The sequence below is a fragment of the Gavialis gangeticus genome, unplaced genomic scaffold, assembly GCF_001723915.1.
Source record: "Gavialis gangeticus isolate Ggan-Ray unplaced genomic scaffold, GavGan_comp1, whole genome shotgun sequence".
Classification (NCBI taxonomy): Eukaryota; Metazoa; Chordata; order Crocodylia; family Gavialidae; genus Gavialis; species Gavialis gangeticus.
The window spans coordinates 169906668-169919447 of record NW_017729022.1 but is presented as its reverse complement, the minus strand read 5'-3'; the positions used below and the strand labels follow the sequence as shown (position 1 = coordinate 169919447).

The window sequence follows — 12780 nt, the reverse complement described above, 5'->3', positions numbered from 1 at the left end:
ATATATATATACACACACACCATATATATGTATAACACACGCACACGCTTGCACATCTATTTATCTATCTGGTATATAAATGATTTCCTCGTTAACAATATCGCGATGCAGTCGATCAACTCCCCCTCCCCCCTTTCTGAAAGGTAGGCATCAGGATACATCGATAACTATCTAGATCTAGATCTTTTTAAAGCTTCTTCTTCAAATATCTATCTATCTGTCTATCTGTCTGTGAAGAAACTTTAAAAAGATATAGGTATTTATCGATGTATCGTGACGCCTACGTTTCAAAAAGGTGGGGAGAAGTGGATCGGCTGCTCAAGCTCTTATTTCCAAGGCAATGGGGTATGTGAAATCTCCCCGTTGGAGGTTTATTCCGCGGGACCTGCCCCGAGGCAGACGCTTTCGGACGCGGGGCGCTGCCGGGCGGGCGTACCGCGATTGTTTGTGATGCAGAGGTTGAGCCCAAACCCAGGCGCAGAGGCGGGCCGGGCCGGGCCGGGCTGGGCTGGCAGCCGGGGCTGGGGCACAAGGGGCGGCGGAGCGAAGCCGTGCCAGGCCCGGGCGAGCCGGAAGGGGCCCCGCGGAGCCCACCCGAGACTCGCAGCACTGGGCTGCTGTGCACACGGCCCGGGCAGCCCTTCCCGGACCACCCCACGCGCCTCCGTGCTGGGCCTCGTGCGGGACAGTCGTGCGGGGACAGGGGCATCAAGGAGAGGAGAGACGAGCTGTGCATCAGGACCGTGTGTGAAGCGAGGGGGGCGCTGCCGGCCCCGCGCAGCCTCCGGCGGGATGCCCCGCACCTACTCCAGGCTAGCAAAGCCCAAGGGAGCAACCTGCCCGGCCCAGCCGACGAGCGCCCCCAGCCCCCCGCCCCCGGGACTAGCACGGGGCCCGGCCCGGCCGGGGGCAGCCCCAGGTACTCCCACTGCCGCCCCGCAGCCCGGGCACCCGCCGCGCCGAGCCGGCTGCAGGAAGCGCAGCGCCCGCCGCACCTCAGGTCATCTCCTGTTTTCTTGCCGGGCTGCAGCTCGGCCTGGAGGAGCGGATGTGCCTGCGAGCCGGGCCCAGAAATAGAAGCGGCGGCAGTATTTTAGGATCCAGCAGAAATCCGGATCTCTTCCGGAGGGGGCAGGGGGGAAAGCAGAAGAAAAAGGAGGAGGAGGCGGCGGGTTCGGCCCGAGCGCGGCCGCTTCCCCGGCGCTGTTTGTGCAAGTTTATCTCCCCCGGCACCAGGGGCGCTGACGCAAATCCGCCCTGCCCGCGCCCCCGGCCCCGGGGGGAGGGGCGCAGCGCCGGGCCGGCCCTGTCCCCCTCCGTGCCCACGAACCGCCCGCGGGGCATCCTCTAACACGCGGTAGACAGACACGGACAGACAGAGAGAGAGAGAGAGAGATACACACAGATGGTAGATAGATAGATGGATAGATGGATGACACTGTAGCGGGCAGAGAGGCCGTTGGCATCGCGACAGCCGTGCCGAGCCCTGCGAGCGCCTGCCGGGCTGCTCCCTGCTCGTCCGCGCGCCGCCGGACAGGTGGATGATACCGTGCAGGACATCCTCCCTGATTAATGACACTCGTAACACCACTGCAGTAATAACAATCACAGCAATAACAATAATAGCAATAATAAACAATAGCAATAATAACAGCAATGATACGAATAATAGCGATAACAGCAATAATAATAGTTATAGCAGCCATAATAATGATGAGAATAAGCCTAATGGTGGTGAGAATATAACAAGAGCAATAATACTGATAGCAATGCTAACGCTGGTGGTGCGAATAATGCTGATAATGATAGCAGTGACAACCGCCCTAATCGCGATAATAATAACTGCAACAATCGTCTCAGTAACGGCATCAACAATGATAATATATCAATGTCATCATCAACAGTGATACCATCCACAACATCAGCATCAACGACGTCACCGGCAATAACAATAACACTAACACGGAGAACGCCACTAGAGCAGTGCCCCCCCGCCCCGAGCAGCAATAACGATAAGGATGGTGGTGCTGCCTGACGCCCCTGGGTGCGAGAGGCGCCCTCCCCTCCGTGCCTGCCCAGCGCGGGCACGGCCAAGCCCTGGTCCTGCCTGGGGCTCCGGCGCCACTTCTGCTCAGCAATAAACAGCGATTCCGGCTGATTCTTCCTGTTTGCGAAGCTGCGCTCTCGCATCAGAGGCTGCTGCTCTGTTTGTTGCTTTGCCCGAGCGGTGTTTAAAACACTCTTTGAAGTGTCTTGATTACTCAGTCCCGATGGGTCGCCTTGCCGGAATGACCTTCTGTGCAGAAATCACCGCAGCTTTCTCCTCCTGGCCAAGCTTCAGCAGCCGGCTGCAACCAGCCCCTGCCAGGGCCTGGGGTACAGTTGCCCCCCTTACAGTTTGCTCTCCAGAATCTCGCCCCCCCCCCCGCCCTCTAGCTAAGCCTCCGGGCTTCAAATGGCTCAGTTACTCTGCATTTGTTTCATGAATGCAACCCCCAAGTCTGAGGGCCGCGTGCTTTATTAAGTGTCCTTAAGATTTTGTTGAGTTTCTAGTCGAAATGCTTCAGCATCTCTTGCTGGTGAAGTCAGACATAAGCCAGCAGCACCCGGGTGCACTAATTAGCGTTCTTGTTGAGGTTGTAACTAGCACGCGCACACACACACACACACACACACACACACACACACACACAAAGATTCCGAAATAATCCTGGCTGGGACCCTGTTGCTGGTATTAGAAAAACGACTTTTGCTTCAACGTGACAGCAGAGGGTTGCCGTGCCCCTCTCATCCCGACTTAGCTTGCGGATCCAGAGCCCAGGGGCTCTCCCTGTTCTCTGGCGACACCTGCCGAGGAGTTATTAAAACGCACACCCTGCAATGTTTCACTACTTGCCGAAAGAGAAGGTTTCTAAAATTGGCTTTGACAAGCACCTGCTTCCTGAGCAAGAACAACACTTAAAAGGGCATTTCCTGACTTTCTAAACAGTCCACATAGGGTAAAGTCCTTTGATTCTTATATCAGAATCCGGCTGATGAAAGATATTAGGATCATTCGTCAGAGCTGAGTTTATGTCGGATTATTATTAGCTGGGGCGACAGATTTCACGTACAGATAACTTGCTATAAACCTCTTTGCCCAAATGTAATCACTATGTTGAAGCAAAGAGCTGGTGTTTCCAATGATTTAAGGAAAGAAAATGAGTATAACTGAGTGATTAGACAAGGCTCAGCCTTAAAAACATCTGTAGGAGACGTTTGTAACCTGGGCTGGAGATCATAATTGGTCTGATTTTCCTCCCAATCTCACCAGTCTCAGCTGTGCACCCTTCCTTTCATTGCATCTGAGCTAGATGCAATACTTTTTCCCTATTGCATCTAATGCAGAACAGGACAGACCAAAGCTGTTTCTGCAACAGGAACAAGGCCACAGGAACAGTGGCTAGTGATAAGGACAGAATATTATCTGCCTTGTTTCTAGAAACAGACTATGTCCCTTCATGTATTAACTGTTAGTTAGGGGAGAGTGAAGAGGCTGTTAGCCATATTTTCTCAGACTGCAAGTGGCTGAGAAAGTCCCTTTGACTTTTCCTTCTCATTGTTTGATGTAATAGTTTATTAATTATCAGTTGCCAATAAATACTTCTGTTATTTATTCCTTTATCATTTATTTGTTGAACCTACTGGAGAGCTCTGTGCTAACCAGAACACAGAAAAAGACATGATCACAGTAAAAAATGGACTTGTATGTCTAACTATCGCTTGTGCAAGAGGCAAGGATTTGTTAGGGTGATACCTTTTACTGGACCAACTATGTAGTTAGGGTAGAGTTAAACAATCTTCCAAATGCAAGACATTCTTCATCAGGTCGCTTTGTCAGATCACCTGATGAAAAATGTCTTGTATGTGTAAGCTTGTTGAACTCTGTCCCAACTACTTAGTTGGTCCAATAAAAGACATCACTTTAATAAATCCTTGCCTCTTGCACAATTTCTGGACCATCATGGCTACAACATCTCTCTTACACTACCATAACTTCACTGAGGCATCTAAGTCCAAAATTTAGATTCTTAAAACCCTCTCAGCTGCTTCCTAATGCTAGAGGCACCTGAAATTTGCAGGTGCTTAAGTTTCTGAAATGAAAGTTCCCAGGGCACCTAATGTTCTGGCATACCCAGAAGCACCTCCCTCTTGGCAGTATTGACCAGCTTTTACCTAAGCTCTCCTGGGACTCACAAATTAAGTGATTCTTCCCTTACCTTCCCTGCAGGGTTCAACCCAAATAGGCAATCTCAGAGCAAGCCTAATGATTAGGCTCTGCACAAAAAAGCAACTTTTTTTCCCATTTACCGATAGCTTGGTGACCAGACCGCTTGTCCTTGATGTGGGAACCAAAGATTGAATTCCATATTTTGGAAAAGGAGATCTGAATCTATAGGTTCCAACTCCAAAAAGAGTGCCCTCATCATCACTATGCTCTCAGGAATTCTGCAGTGGGGCAGTATTAATCGTGAGGTACTCTGATTCTTCCCCCTTGAAGATGTTTTACTTTTTTTCATGGTATAATTCAAGATTTGCAGTGGAGAGGACAGAACAATTCTTCAGCCTGCTGTTGGGGTCATACAGCTGAGAAAGAGCCAGCCCACATTTTAATCTTTGGTACACCAAGTATAAACTGGAATCTGTCTTTGTCTAAGGAGAATATCTCAGCCATTAAGCCGACCCCTGCTCATTCATGCATGTCTCCCCCTCTCTCTGACCCAATAAAAATATAATTATTCCACTAGGATGGAATGAGGGTGATAACCCCAGAAGAGCTCCCTAAATCTTGACAGCTATGCAGTTCTTGTGGGAGATGTGGATTCAAATCCCCTCAGCCAGAGAATGGATCTGAACCCACATCTTCCTCATCCACCCACTGAACCACTGGATAAAAGGGGGGGTCCCACCTCCTTCTCTGTGCTTTCAAATAAAGGACTAACCTCTCCATGGCATCTAGCCCCTGGTAATGTCTCATAGCCTAACCAGAGATACATCTCTAAGCCACAGGGGCCTGAGACTACTTCTGTTTACTCCATTAGAACTCCACTGACTTCAATGGAGTTACTCTCCATGTGAGAGAGTATCATGACTGTAAGTAGCAGGCAAGCCCTATGAAAAGGGAATTTCACCACTGCAGAGAGGTGATTTTATAGATCCTTAAATACGTTGGTAGATGAAGATATATTAGGCACATACTGGCTGGTTTTCTTGGTAAAATGGATTTAAAACAACATGATTCACAACATTGCTGACATATTATTTTACAGAACTGAGATAGAAATGGAATGGACACACACTTCAGGGTAGATTCCAAGACATACCATTTTACAGCAGCTGAAAAGAAGTTCTGTGCATCAGTAGTAGGCCAGATTTCCCAAATGTCTTTCACCCGAGAATTTAAAAGCGCTTTACAAACATGTATTTGTTGCAGACTGGAAGTATTGTAATGTCAATTGAGGGGCACCCCCTTGGCTCATGTAAATGGTCACAGCTTCACTGAAACTGACAGACTTGCCGAGAATATGTCCCAAGGAGCTTCAGTGAAAGTAGCACAATGTGTTAGCGGCACAGGTGGGAGTGGAGCCCAGGGAGCCAGGGAGTGAACTCTTAGCCTCCCAATCCTTTAGCTCTGCAGCAAGGCTTACTAGGACCCATTCACCACTGCAGTCCGATAGTCCTATGCCAATGAAACCTCATCCACGTCAGTGGAACTGAACCGGAGTCATGCAATAATAAATTAGGTCCATGACCTCTCTAGCAGCAGCACATTAAATTCAGTGTGCAGAAAAGCCATTCAATATCAAAGGGGGAAATACTACTAACTGCATAATAAAACTTTCAGTAAGAAGCAGCTTCCTACCTTTTGCCAACAGCAGTAGAAAAAAAAAACGTGGGGAGGTTGGCAATAAAGCTTTCCAAACACATAGCTATATAAAAAGCAAAATCAAACCATGATGGACGTCAGGGTTCTAGAAGAAAATGACTCTATAAAGCTCACCTGGATTTAAAAACATTTATTGTTTTTCTTCCAACCCACCTTTCATATACAGACTTGGATTTATGAAATGCGTGTATACACACACACACACACACGCACACACACACACACACACACACATCAGTCTTAATGAGTTTTGATGCCAAATATTTCTCTCTCATTAACATATTTAAAAATCTCAACTGAATAATGATATCAGATCTTTTGAATGTCACATTTTAACCCAGTTTAGCCATGGGAGAAACTTCCTGGCAAATACAATATTGAACTGCCAATAAAGGAAGTTTTGTGAACCAATAAATCAGCTCGTGTCACACATATGCAATGTCCTCCGGGACTGACTTCCTCACTGAGATGGAATCTATGGTAAATATGGCTCAGCAACCATTTACTACCTTGTCCTCAGCTCTATAGACAGCTAGCCATTTCCTCTTGCCAAACTCCACAGGGTCTTTGAACACCAGTCTTCTCACTGCTAAATCACTAAGAGGTTGGGGAAAAGGCTCAGTCTCAATATGCTCTCGCATTTCTGTGCCTTTAAATGGCTAGCAGCTTGTCTGACATTCTCTCAGCTTCTCCCAGTTACTGTGAATTCCATGGATCCCACGCTTTGGAAGGGGGAACATAGGAATTGCTGCACCATTGGTCTGGGATCCTGCCTATGGAAATATCCATTACTTGGTGCTTCAGACAAATGGAAAAAAAAACATAACATGCACAACCAGTTGTGCAATGCAGTACATGAGGGAAATCCTCCCTGCCAATACCAACATATGCAAGCTGATATCTTGATGCACAAGATCGAATTATCTTTATCTTACCAGAATATTATAATGGTGGTAAAATAACTGCATTCTCATTTCCTGCACAAAGTCCATCTAAAGCACCTAGCTAGTGCTCCTGCAGCAGTGAATTCCATAGGTTTCACTTTTTGTCTTCACAACGTAGTACTGTGCTTCCTTTCACTTGTTGTGGAGCATACCTTCCTGGGGTGTGCATTTGTCCTGGTGTAATCACACAGAACAAAAAAGAAAGAACAATCTGTTTTCACTTTCCCCTTCCTAAGCACAGATGTTACAATCAAATACCCCCAAATCATTCTCTTTTTCAGGCCTAATAATCCATCCCATAAACCTATACAGTTCCTATGTTTAAAGTCACAGCCTCAAGCTGGAGGTCATAGAACCTACCTCATTGCTTTGACTATAACACCCTTAGATTGTAGATTCAACCCATTATTCTAACCACCAGTGTCAAGAATACATCAAATACAGACATATTTATAAGGAAATAAACTCTGTGGTGCTATAGGAGCATTATCCTTTTTTTACTTGAATTTAAGATATAGAAAAGGAATGTTTGTTGTATAAAAATTACATCTTGGGCGCATCTACATGTTCATTAATGCACCTTAGATACTGCGCATTTAGTTTAGTACTTCCTTAATAAAATACTAGTTAAATGGGCAGTACCTAAAATTACTGTGCTGTAGCGCCCGTGCACAGTTATTTAGTGATGCTTGCTGTGCATTAGCTAATAACGATGAGCAGTAGGCTATTAACACGGTTTTTGCCATGACACACTACTGCACAGTGTTATGAGGCTAATGTGCAGCAAGCATCTTGTGTAGATGTGCCCCTTGTATACAGACATGGAAGGCTGTGATTCCACTGGAAACTCAGCTACAGAGTGAAGATCATACCTGGAAGCGAGGTCAGAACTGGAAGTGAGGGCCACAAAGGGAAATGTTTGGAAACTGCTGTCTCAGACTCACCCTCTAATTTGCCCCTTTTTGGCAGTTATCTGTACTGGAAATTACACTCTTTCTCTGTGTTCAATGTCAGCTCATATCGTCTAATTCATTTATTTATCAAACCATGGAGGCAAGGAGGGTACTGGAATGAGCCTGTCAGGAGGGAGCTGGAGGATGAGGAAGTCATCTGCATTTGTCTTATTTTGTCCTTTGCTAAAACTTACAACTAGTGCTCTTGGATATTTAAGAGGTTGAGCACTGGTAAAAATGCCAGTTAGGGTTTGACTATTACCCACTTTTGAGAAAAAAATGCTTTGATGATGTCAAGGAAAGTCTGTGGGGTGGCCCATTGTTCCCAGATTTCTTTTTACAGTATAATGGATATAAAGCAGGTCAGAAAAAGTATTGGTTAGTTCAGGCTCTGGCTTTCAGCTGTGTTGATAAATTCATTTGTTAGGATCAGAAGAAATGCTATCTGTTCCACTACATAATACAAACAAGCGGGTGTCAGCCTACATGAAGAGATGCCCCCAACCCCCACGCCATTACTTCTTATTAGCCAAGCAGTATTCAGCCTGGTAAATAATCAGGTAGGAAATCTTCAAGGAAAACTAGGTATCAACTCAGACTGGGATGCAAAAAAAGGCCAAGCTGAGTTTCTACAGAGAGCCTGTAACAGCAGCTTTCACCCCTGCAAGACTCCTACTGCCTGATAACTGGAGCAAGAAAAATCCTTCTCATCCCTCCTGGCTGGTAGAAAAAAACCAGTGCAAAATATCATACTAGAGAGCAGAGGACTGCTTTAAAGGCAGGTGTCCATTCCAAACTCCCTTGAGCAGGCCCAGACTCCTTGACCAGACCAGGTGCTGAGCTCACAATAGGACAGTAAACTCCAGTATTGTGTATAAGAAGAAAAGATCTTTTTTTTTCTCTGAAAATAATAGGTTATTACAATTTATTAATGGTGCTTTATTTATTTCCATAGTTCCATAGTTCTGCATGTCACCATAGATGCAAATTTTTAAAAGCCCCTGTCCTGTTGACATCATTGGACACTAACACATTCAGCAGGTTATTGGCAGCACTTGGCAAGATTAGTATCTAAGGACAGCAATAACTGACGAACGACGGGTACAGATGTGGGAAGGACAAATTCCCAGTAAAGCTAATGAACCATATGGCTGTTTCATGCACACCTTTGTGCTTATACATTTTATGTACCACATACACTCCTGTGGCAGGCATGCGGTGGGTAACAGACGCAATTCTGACTCTAATATTTTTTTGAATGTTAAAGGGAACTGTAATAAGCAAAGCCTTGTTGAGAAGAGATTCAGAAGGGTTAAGGGCTTAAATGTTGTTGCTGTTGTTGCACATTTTTAGCTGATGAGAGAATGACAGGGTGAGATTCTGCACTGTCCTTAAGAGGCACAGCACAGAATTCTAAAGTCAAAAGCCGGGAAGCTGACATGGCCCTAAGCTACCACTGTGCTCTCCTAATCCTGGCCTGCTTTAGGGGCTGGAGAGACCCCTGTGCAATTTAGACAGCCCTGTTACAAGTGCCTCCCAGTCTGTGCTCCAGATAGTAGCACTGCTCAGAATCTCTGTGGCACTGGACACTGCAGCATTGATATACCCTTCATGTCCCACGCCCTGTTCCTGACATATCCCCTACACCAGGGCTTGCAATGGGGCTCTCCCAGGGAAGTTGCATTCCAGCTATTTGCTAGGGAATCCTTTCCCAGCCAAAAACCTGGCTTATACTGTCTCTCTTCACCCTTCTGGCCCTTTTACTCATTGTAAAGGGGCCAAAGTAGAGCTCAGGGAATTCCTTATAAAATTTTGTACCTATCATCTTCCTTCTGACTCCTCTGGGTCTTGAATGAGGCCAAAAGAGTTAAGTGATTTGCCCAAGATGATGTATAGAGTCAGCAGCAGTTTCAACCATCAAAACCAACAGTTCTGCACCCTCTCACTACAAGTTTATGTTCTTTCATTAGAAAGAAAAAGAAAACACTATGTTGCCTCATAATTCCAGAGCATAACTTACTGGTTTCAGCTACTGAACTGACTTCAGTAAAGGCACACAATGGGTTCATCTACACATGAAATTAAGGTGAAACAATATACTCTGGAGCACTTCGAACCAGGGTGGAGCAGGCCTGGGTTTGCAGGAGGCACAGGGGGTCAGCCCTGGGCTCCAGGTGGGGGTGTCAGGTGGTGGAGAGTCTTGCTGGGGCATGAGGGTGCTGACCCTGTGGAGCCGTGTGGCTAGGTGGCAGGCAGGAGTCTGGCCCCCACCCAGTCACTGTCTACACATGTATTTCAGTATAGTAAATGACCCTGCTATAAGGTAGTACTGTCAAGGCCAGTGCTATGTTACAGTGGATTTAACTCATTTATTGCACCCTAATACTGGTGCACGTGTAGACAGTGATGCTTTGCTGCGGAGCTAATTAGTCTACTCCACAGTAAAGCACATATGTAGATGCACCCAAAGACAAATCATTGCAATTATGTCTTTCTGTTGTGAGGGGAAATCTTGTGAGAGTCAACAGAAGCTGTAGTAGTTCCAGAAAAGAAACATCTGAAGATCTTCCTATTATTTAATGTGTATTTTACTATTCTTTTAAACCAAGCAAATGCCATTAATTCCTTCAGTTGTTCCTGGTACACAGCGTTTCACTAACAAAACAGCTCTCTGAAGCTGCTGGGAATGATATCCATAGGATGATTTATATTAATAAGACATGTGCAGCTCCTTAGTGCATTCAGACAGAGAGAATTTTTTTTTCATCCTTTCACACAACATCTGATGGAGTGCTCCAAGCAGAGAATTTAATGAGCTATTTTCCTCTGGCCTTACAGATGAAAAATAGTTTGGTGTGTCAACTCCTCAGATGCCTATTTTTACACCTTCTGTTTGTTCTTAGTTTGACGTTGTTAATCACAGTTCCACCAAAGCCCTATTGTTCAGCTCTTCAAGAAGAATGTTGTTATATTGACTGTTTGTGCGTCAGCCCAGATCTCTCTGGAGCTGCACTTGGATGAAATTAGATAATTTCCATTAGTAGAACATGCATTATTAGTCCCCAATGCCAAACTGAAAAGAGAGCCAAGATTACTATTTCTGGCCATGTTCACCTCAGGAAGGAACCTTCTCAGCTTTAATGGGATTTTGCTATTGTTGGTTGCCTTCTGTTTGACACTGTGCCAGCAGGGCTGAAAATTGTTTAGAAAGCTGCATGAAATATAATAGAGCCCGAGCCATTTGCTGCAGCACATTCCAGCATGATGTTTATTTTGAAAAAAAAGGAAAAAAATTATTGTCCTTGGCAGAAAAATCCCACTAACTTGAATCACAGAACATATGCTTCTTGTTGCTGTTGTGTTTAAAAATCACTGCCAATATTGGTGAATTACGCACAGAGGTGATAAATCTCTTATAATATTTATAATGATCATCATTACTTTTAAAGGCAGATTAATGGACACATGCTGCATCTTTGTTGCAGGAGAACATGCTGAGAGGCAAAAAGTCAGATCCGAAAGAAATCCTGAAGTCCCGAATTAGTTAAGACAACACACTTTATTTAAGACTTCTCTCTGCATGCCAGTTCTTCCCATTGCAAAATGGGTTAAAATGTTTACCCATCTCCTGGGAAATTAAGACAATGAATAGGGCCCAAGCCCATGAAGTGTCAAATGTCATCCTGTTGCCCTGGAACACAGCGGAGCTTCTGCACCTTCAGCTCCCAGCACAACACACCCAACATCTCTTAACCTAAGGCCCATAGTGCTTCTGAAGTGGACAACCGTGCATTGGGCTATGTATGGTACTTTATTTTATTACTGTCATTTAAGTTGTATTCATTTTATTTCCTCACTCTGCCCCTTTTCTCTGACTCGGTCTGCGTACCTCACACAGATCTCACAAGATTAATTTTGTGTATTATTGCAAGCTGGTGGGAGAGAACTCTTTCTCAGTCCTCATAACTCCCCAAAGAACTATTTTTGCTCTATATAGTACTGTTTTGTTCTGTGAATTCTGTCTTATTATAATCCTTAATGAAACCAGAGTTGACTTTGGAGCAAAAGTTTCCAGGTCCTTGGCATTTCCAGTGTGTAAGCTATCTAAGCATATTAAAATGCGGTACTTTTTTTGGATGAGATTGAAATCCAAAAACACTCTTTTCCTCTTGCCTTCCTTCAAGCCTGAGCCCAGGCTCACCTTTACTGTACATTACCTCTTGTACATTCAAACTTGGGAAAAAGTAAGTAAATAGAAAAAAGCTGACATTCTTTAAAAAAAAAGGCTTCAAAGCCTCTAGACCTATAACCACTCAGCAATGCATTAATTATATTTGCATAATACTTGAGAACACTGTCTTGTTGATAGTAACTTCTTATTTCTTGCCATTTCAACCAATATTCACAAAATTATTGCCTCTCTACAGACCCAGGCATCCTGCCAAAGAATAATATACAATTAGACTAAAACAAAAAAGCTGGTAGCAAACCAGCAACCTTTGGCCGCATAAAGTGGTCCAACCACAAATACTGAACATCCATATCTCAGTTTCTGCAAAACCTTAATTACTCCAGTAAAAAACTCCCTACTACTAGTAGCCAGCTCCCAAACCTCAATCATCCCCAAACACCTGCCTGATTAGATAGTAGTTTCTTAACATGTTTTAATTGTCAACAGTTTGGGGCTGTTTTCATAGATTTCATAGATTTTATAGACATTAGGGCTGGAAGGGACCTCGGAAAATCATCGAGTCCAGCCCCCCCCCAAAGGGCAGGAAGTCAGCTGGGGTCATAGGATCCCAGCAAGATAAGCATCCAATTTGCTTGTGAAGGTGTTCAATGTAGATGCTTGAACCACCTCCGGTGGCAGGCTATTCCAGACCTTGGGGGCTCGGACAGTAAAGAAATTCTTCCTTATGTCCAGCCTGAAACGGTGTTGCAGTAGTTTATGACCATT

The 12780-nt window shown here is 45.1% G+C and overlaps 1 protein-coding gene across 1 annotated transcript in view; it reads right to left on the bottom strand.

Moving 5' to 3' along the window:
* Window positions 1-12780, bottom strand: part of HLX (H2.0 like homeobox) — a 45653-nt gene that overhangs the window by 12447 nt on the left and 20426 nt on the right. The gene's annotated exons all lie outside the window — the stretch shown is intronic.